The sequence below is a fragment of the Heloderma suspectum genome, chromosome 7 (assembly GCF_057233095.1).
Source record: "Heloderma suspectum isolate Gila_16-S chromosome 7, 16-S_ref, whole genome shotgun sequence".
NCBI classification, from domain to species: Eukaryota; Metazoa; Chordata; class Lepidosauria; order Squamata; family Helodermatidae; genus Heloderma; species Heloderma suspectum.
The window spans coordinates 122,623,695-122,632,225 of record NC_139464.1 but is presented as its reverse complement, the minus strand read 5'-3'; the positions used below and the strand labels follow the sequence as shown (position 1 = coordinate 122,632,225).

At 44.2% G+C, this 8,531-nt stretch overlaps 1 protein-coding gene across 7 annotated transcripts in view; it reads right to left on the bottom strand.

Annotated features, from left to right (window-relative positions):
• ETV6 (ETS variant transcription factor 6) overlaps positions 1-8,531 on the bottom strand; it is a 203,623-nt gene that overhangs the window by 153,297 nt on the left and 41,795 nt on the right. Inside the window, exon 4 of one of the 7 annotated variants that reach the window (XM_084811326.1) lies at positions 408-519. The exons of the other annotated variants lie outside the window; for them this stretch is intronic. The gene's annotated coding sequence lies outside the window, so the exon portion shown is untranslated. The remainder of the gene's footprint in view (positions 1-407; positions 520-8,531) is intronic. 7 annotated transcript variants of the gene reach the window in all.

Below are 8,531 nucleotides of genomic sequence, written 5' to 3'. Positions count from 1 at the left end.
ACTTAAATGTTTCTACTAAGCCCTGAGCTTAAGAAGGTCTTCCAAGTACTGATTTTTACAATTTACAGGGAAAAGTTAAAGCACGAGGCATGCAATTCTCAATCTGGAATTTAAATCTGATTTCAGTTTAATAGCTGGTAGCAAGTAAGTCCTGCTTTACTAATTTATTCATTGGATTTGGAATCACCCTCTTCTCAAGGACCTCACAGTACTAGACATGACATATCCCATGTGTGGGTAGGTTGGGAGAAGAAGGAACAGCAAGTTTACCGTTTGAGCCAAGCAGAGATCTGAATGCAAGTGTCCCCTGTTCAGCTCCAGCAATCTGTTCTAGACAAGTGGGCACTGCAGTTCATGGTTACATAATCACTTATCTACAGCACTTCCCAGTAAGATTGCCAACTGACCCAGAAAAACATGGCATGGCCTGCTCTTGTCTCTCTAGCATCTGCTTGATCTGCAGAAGTCAGCTGGTGAAGGTTTTGATGGCATAGTTCTGAGTTGTGTCTGCAAATTAAGCTGCTGATAGGAGACACAACAGAAGTAGAGTAGAGGTCAATAAGAGATTGGCAACTTTACAGCTGTGCCGTAGGAGTTGCCAAATGAACATTTCAAAACTGACAGCCTGATCCTATGCTTGTTATTTAAAAGACATATACCATGCATTTCAAATTCCCAAAATTAACCAAGGCAACTTCCAGATTAAGAACAGCAAAACGAACACTGAAACATTCTTTTTTTTTAAAATCACAACACAGAAGAGCCTAAAGAGCAAATTTAAAACGGGTAAAATACGGGTAAAATACGGGTAAAATAAAAACACACAATCAAACTCAAAAGCAGTAGTAAGAGATTAATCACAGTTCAGCACTGGTAGATAAAATCATTTGAGCCTGGTGCCTGTTAAAGCTTAACAGAGTTGGTACCAGGAGAATATCTCTAGGGAAGAATTTCACAACCAGGGTGTCACCACAGAGAAGGCTGTATCCTCAGTCACCAGCCAAGTGACCTTTGGAGGTAGAAACCCCCTACACTGAAGATTTCAATGACTGAGGAAATTCATATGGGAACAGAGAAAAAAAAACCCCTCTCTGTGTTCAGTGGGACAAACTCCCTGGTAAATGTTCATTGGTTTGCAACCTAAAAGATAGTGTGAAGCTGTGTTCATCTGAAATACCATGAAACAATGACTATATCATTAACAAAGAGATTGTACAGAAAACATAAGCACTCAAATTTATTCCAGTCACTGCTGGACGGAGGATCTTGGTCAGCCAAAGACAGCCACCATTACGAACCCCTCCCTTTCAGCCCTTTGATTCTTATTAAGCGCACAGTTAAACTATGGAATTCGTTAACACAGGATGTAGTGATGGCCACAATTTGGATGATTTTAAAAGGGGGTTGGACAAATTCCTGGAGGAAAAGACTATCAATGGCTACTAGTCTTGATGGCTATGTGCTACCTCCAGTACCAGAGGCAGTGAGCCTATGTACACCAGTTGCTGGGGAACATGGTTGGGAGGGTGCTGTTGCACTCATGTCCTGCTTGTGGGACTCCGGTGGGCAGCTGGTTGGCCACTGTGTGAACAGAATGCTGGACTAGATGGACCCTTCGTCTAATCCAGCAGGGCTCTTCTTATGTTCTTATTAAGACAGCCAGCCTCTTCAATTTGTCTTCCTCAAGGCCTTAGTTCACAAATAGGTATTTGCAAAACAAAAGGAGGGTTCTGCTCTAACGGTTCTTCATAATTACTCCTGGAAAGCTTAGAAATTAAAGGCCTCATAAAGCAGGTCAAAATTGGACTCAAATACATGTGTGATGCACTGCGTACCTGTGTGATGGTCTATGAGCACCTCACATTTCGCTACCATATTGCACCACATCCCAAGGGCCTCAAACTTTCACACTTCTTTTTTCCAAAGAAAACAACAGGGGTCAAAACAGGTTGGCATTTTCTTGCCAGTTGCTTCTCCTTACAATAAAAGCAGAACACTGCAGGCCCCAGCTTACTAAATACAGTGGTGCACCTGTGGGATACATTTTTCCCATATTAAAAAGTTACACATAATACTAATATTTGTCAGCGGTAGAACCCGATCTTCCTATGGAAGCCCTTCCTAGCTACCTTGTAAACTCCTTTCTGCCCCTACATCAAGACTTCCTTGCTTTTCTTTTTTTCTACCAAGACCTGTTTGAACTGATTATTTAATTTTTGTTTGTCAGTACGGCTGTTTTGTTTTTTTACTGCGTGCTTTAAAATCTTTCTTCGCCGTTTTGGCACTTTTATTGGAAAAACAAACTCCAAATGTCATAAATCAAACATTTAAAAGTTTGAAAGCGATATATGGTGAGGGCGGAGTGGGGGTGGGCAGACCCCCCCAATGTAATTCCTTTCTCCAATTTACACTTACCCTCCTCAGTCTAGATAACAACCAAAAGGTAAAACCAAGGATATTACAATGGAGTGTTTAAATGTAGGTTTGCATTAATTCACATGTACTTTAGGTGCCAAAACATTTTGTACTGGCATGCCTCAGAGCCGAACAGTTCCATTTGGTTTATAGATTCTAATCTAAACTGACTTGTAGCTGAACCCATGCAAAGCTTATGTGGCTTACCTCAATTAATTTGCAAAAAATACAAACTCTTGCAAAAATATCTGTTTCACTATTTCATCTCCGCTTCTGCAACTCTTCTCCTATTAGCCACTGTCTCTGGCATCTCAAAAGCGAAATTAAACAAATACACAAAACGAAACAAAAACACTTTTAACACCCTCAAAACAATACTGATTAGAACAAAAGCAACTACCAGGAGGCAGATAAGATCCATGGTCCTCAAAGTGAGATGGAAGTTGCCAGGTTACCTGCAAGTAATTACACTTGCTTTCTCTATGTGCTACTTTTCCTTCCTGCCTGACACTTATGGGTAATTCAGAATCCATAAGTGAATTACTACCCACCAGCTTGCCACGTAAAAGTACTGGGAAGGGGACTCTGATAACAGATACAAGTGCTCTTTAGAAAGATCTATATTTCTGGTAAATTCAGTAGTTCTACACTCTGAGCCACTATTTTTACAATTTTTCTCTCTCCAATGAATGAACTTGTGCACTTGTTCTGCATTCCAAAAGGCACAACACACTTTGTTCAAAACAAACAAATGCACAAACGGATTATTTGCCCTCTGTTGGCAACATTGCTATGTAGTTATTATGAAACATAAAGCAACCACAACAAATACATGTGTTCTTTGCCATTTAATCTTTAATATACCCAAGAACAGGTCTTTAAACCTTGCTGAGAATCCTTGCTAACAGTGTACCTCTGTCCCCCAACACTGCAGTTCGAAACAGCACTGCTGTTGACCACTGGGATTGAGCTCGTGTCAAGTGCATCTTTAGAAAATTAGGAAATAGGCATAATGCACTGGTGCAGCAGGGGGTATGCCCTATACTAGCACTCCTCAGAGTAGGGGCGTGGGTCTCAGCCCACGTTCAAATGGGTCTCAGTGCTGCCCACTGCCCAGGGCCACGCAGAGACAGGTGTGGCAGCAGGAGTTGATTTGAGAGCAAGGCTAATATTTTTTAGTAATAATAATTTTAAAGACTGGGAATAAAGAGGAAGGAGATAAGAGAGGGAAGCTCTGAAAGGAGAAAGTGAATGTGAAAGCAGCAGGAGGGAGGGCTGAAAGAAACTGGCAGTTGGGGATAGTGTACAAGTTACGTATGAAAGGTGAAACGGAGAGGAAATGACAAGAGATGAGAAAGAATACTTTGACGGGCATGTAAGGGGAGGAGAAAAATATAAAATAAAAAGTCTTATCCACTTACAGCTTCTGGATCAGCAAATTCTGCCTGAAATGGGGAGGTCGAGTAATGTCTTTACCTCGCCTGAGAAAAACTGAACTATGGAACTCCCTACTACATGGGAATAGCTGTGGAAAACAAATAGCAATTTCCAAAGAGGGATTAGACACTAGTATAAAATGGTATCAGTAATTGTCAACTGATTATGTCAAACTCAGCCTCCATCTGCCACAATTTTGTGACTGGCTCTGACCCTGCACTACCATTTTGCAACTGGTGAGCCTCAGTCATTTCAGCTCTCTCATGAAGGCTCTGGGGAAAGAAAGCTTGAGAACCCCTGTCGTATCCTAATAACCTACTTGCTTATTCAAAAAGTTTTAGAAAAAAGTAATTAGAGAAGATTGTTTATCAAGAGTTGTCTTTTGGACAGGGATTTTCAAAAATGTGTAATGAGGACAGGTTGCTTACCTTAGAATCATAGAATAGTGGGTTGGAAGGGGCCTATAAGACCATTGAGTCCAACCCCCTGCTCAGTGCAAGAATCTGTAACCGTGGTTCTTCAAGTGGTCATCTGTGAACTCACACATATGGGTTATGTGCCTGCGCAGAACAGTCATTCAAAACATTCTAGAGCTAAACAGAGTTTTAGGTGGGAGTCCCACCCATCTCCTCTGTGCACACTCCAGGAGTAACTCCCACCTGCCTTTCAGTTCCAAGTCCACCGCAGAGGAGGAACAAAAGAAAGGAGAGGCATCAAAGCGGGGGGGAGGACGGGTTGTATGAGCTCACAGATGACCACTCGAAGAACCACCGTTACAGGTAAGCAACCTGTCCTTCTTTGTGGAAGAATCTATCTCATACATATGGGTAACTGACAAGCAACAGACTTACCAGAAGAGGCAAATGTCATGCCAAAATTGAAGAAAGAACCGCTCTGTCAAATGCTGTATTGGCACGAGCCCTAATATCCAGGCAATGACAAGGAGTACCCATTTGTTGGAAGTGATGGACCTCCAGGCGGAAGAAAAGGTTTGATCCTGTTGTGCTGAGGGGAGCCTGGTGGTTGGTCTTCTCTGTAGGAGTCAAAGATGACATTTCGTTTGTTTGGGGAGGTTACCATGTGTACGTTGGCAGTATTTGCTCTGAAAGGGTCTACTAAAGTGGAAGGAGTACTAGCCTTGTTTGGAAGCTCAGTTCAACTACAGACATGGTCAGTTGGTGGAGGGTGATGAGGATTGGGATTCCATTCCCATCTTCCACACAGATGTCTTAATTTTGTAGATGTGGTCAAGGGTGCCATCCGCAGATGCACTGAACAGGCCTCTGCCATCGAACAGGAAGTCCTCTGCTCTCGATCTAGGCTCCTGGTGGAGTCCTGCCCTATGGAACCAGGCATGATGTCTCAAAGAGATGGCAACTGCCATGGCCTTGGAGCCGCAGTTGGCTACGCGGCAGGCTGTGTTAATTTGTTGGCCTGCAAGGCTATGGGCTTCCGCTTGGGATATCATCTCTAGGTTTTTGAAGCCTTCTGGGCGACAGTCGAGGAAGGTTGCTGCATTTCCCCAATAAGAACTGTTGGTAGGCTGCCATGCATGCCTTGCAGTTTGCAACGCGGACTGCCAGGTCTGCAGTGAAATAAATTCTGCATCTTATCACATCTAATTTTCTTTCCTCTGAATCCCCGAGGGCAGAGTAGAAGGTTTTGCCCAGGATTGCTTGACTGCATGCAGTAGTGTTGGAACCATCCGGATAGTATCGAAGCCTGGAGCTAAGCCTGGTTGTACCCCTTTAGAGACTGGGTCTATGACTGGGACAGGAGGGACCTTAATCTCTAATCCAAGAGAGGTTGCCATTCTGAGTATTTGTTCCACGTACGGCTTTATATCATCCGACAGGGAGAAAGGGTTTTGATCTCCTGCAGGGGCATCCACTGAGGAGATTGAGGCCTGGACAAATGAGGTGGAGGATGACTCTGAGCAACAGTCATCCTGCACCAAAGATGGGTCATTAAGTGAAGTTTCCATGTTAGGGGCCAATTATGGTTGGGTAAGTTGTACTGCCAGCGGTGACTGTTTATTGGCCAGTGGGTCCAGGAGTTTTTTTCAGGATCATGTCCTTAAAGAAGTTGGCCAGAAAAGGAGGGTGGAGAGTGAGTGGTAAACGCATAAAGCTTGGTACAGTGGCAGTTTACGGTAACTGGGTATCAGGTGGTTTAGACACCGGGAGAAGGAGTTGCACGGTTAGAAGTTGCCCTAGGCCTTCTAGAATGTGAGGTGAATAAGAAAGTTGGAGATGAACGGTCTTCATAACTATGGGAAGGAGACCTGTAGAAGCAGGAGTGTCTATGGCTCTCCCAAGGCATATCAGAGTAGTGATGAAGAAAACTTCCTGAACAAACCAAGGAAGCCAGTGAGGTGTGTCAGTACTGAGGGGATCTATACGTCTGTGGGGAACGGTTTCAATGGAGGTGATAGTATGGTTCTGGCAAAAAACGTTCCCAAGATTCACCCTCCCACACCGAGCTCAGACTCTGAATATCCTGGGGAGTTACAGCCCTGTGGGAGTTGTATTCTTTCTAGGATGGGTGTCAGTAATCGCACAAGAGTTTGAGGCACCATTCGCACCGAGGGCAGCTGTTTGCGGACTGGCATAGGTTCGGGTTTGATATCAGATTCTATCTTATGAGCTGCCTTTTTGTTTTTTGGTCTCAGAGCCCAGGGGTTACCGAGGCATTTATTTCAGGACATGGTCCATTTGACCTGTTCAATCTCAACTGTCGGTACTGAACGGCCGGTTTCAACTTGTCGGTCTGAAGTGATGGCCGAAGCTGTTGGTATCGCAAGGGCTGGTACTTTCAATACTGGGGATGGTTACCCTGAAGTGCCTTCCATGATGGTGTGCACTGGAAGAAGCTTAGAGAGAGGTGGGGACGGCTTTTTGCAGATGGATGCCGAGGCAGTATGCAGAGGCTGGTTCAGTGCAGCTGTGTTTGCTGCCTTGAGGGCTTGTTCGCACAGCAGAGCATGGAGGCGTGCCATTCTGTTTCTCCCGGCTTGCTTCATAAAGGCTTGGCTGTGGGCACAGGAGTGCTCCCTGTGTGCCTCTCCAAGGCAGAGAAGGCAGCTGGCGGGTCCATCAGTTGACGAGATCTTCCTGCCACAGTGGGTGCAGTTTTTGAAAAAGGCCTTGGGGGCCATGCACCCCTCAGGGGCAAGAAGATAAAGAGGAAGAAAAACTCAGAGAAAGTGGGAAAAGAAGAGAAAAAGAAGAAAGAAGAACTCTGTTCAGCATCCCAGGAGGGGACACAGAGTTTGGGATTTTGCTGTGAGGCGATGGAATGTTCCAGATGCTGCTAGTCATTGCGGTGGATGAAAAGGAACTGAGAGGCAGGCAGGAGCCACGGCTGGAGCAGCGCACAGGAGGTGAGCAGGATTCCCACCTAAAACTCTGTTTAGCTCTAGAATGTTCTGAATGACTGTTCTGTGCAGGCGCATAACGCAGATGTGAGAGTCACAGAGACCACGAAGAAGAAGATTGAGGTACAGCTCCCACTACCTTTCAAGAAGTGTCTAGATGACTTACATCACCACCACCACCAAAAAGACACATACACTCAGAGCATCCTCCCAGTACTACTGATATGGGGAGGATGATATATGATACTATATGATACTACTGATTTTATCATATTATAAAATCCCCTTGCTTCACATACCTATAGATTTTCCCCACATTGTTGCCTTGAAAAAAAGATCTTCAGCATTTGACTCTGGCCTGATATTCACTTCTTTTCTATTTTAGTTGTTCAAGATATGTTCCATTAAATATAGGATAATGTTCACAGCGTTTAAAACAGTCCAACTACAGTTTAATTTTGTATTATGAAATTGCCATGATAAACAAGTTAGATTTACAGGGGCATGGGCCTCTGTTGATTTTTGCTGTTGGGCACCAACATAACTGTCCTTTGGGAACTTAAATTGCAGAACTACTTATGACTGAGACCCTTTGCTGCCTGTAAGTGAACTACTTATGACTGAGATTTTTGTCTGCCTGTAAGTGAGGGACCATCGCTCAGTGACAGAGCATGTGGTTTGCATGGAGAAGGTCTCAGGTACCTGCATAAAGTGGATTCTCTAGTTAGCACAATCAAAAGCCAACTCACATCTATTGGATGATTCAGAACACTGGTGGCCAGCTTTCTGGGCAAATGTGTCTCTAAGCAAATCCAAAGCGTGAGTGTTCTGCACTAGGGCACACTACAGTACCTACGCACAATGCATGGCTGTTTGGCTTCTTGTTATTTCACAAGGATGGATCTAGTCTACTGGGCAAGGGTATGAAGGTGAGCACCATCACTGCTAATTCATGCAGATAAAGTTGGTGTTAAAGGCACAGCAGAGGCCAGTCAACACTGGCAATTCTAGTCCCTAGGGTTGATCCACAGTGGTAACGTGATCCTTCTTGGTAGTGACAAGTTTGACAATAAACAGGCCAATGCATCACAACAGGCAAGGAGAGCTTCATTTCCAGGGACTGGTCCCAGAAAATGTTCACTGGTTACAATGCTTGGAAAGAATCTGTCCAAGTCACTGTAGCAGTAGTAACAATGCAAGATAGCACTGTAGAGATTAGCCAAACCTAATCCCATTATGTGCATACCTGGGGTAAGATAAGGTCACCGTGTTGGTTTTCCATACTCCATCAAGAAGTATTGCT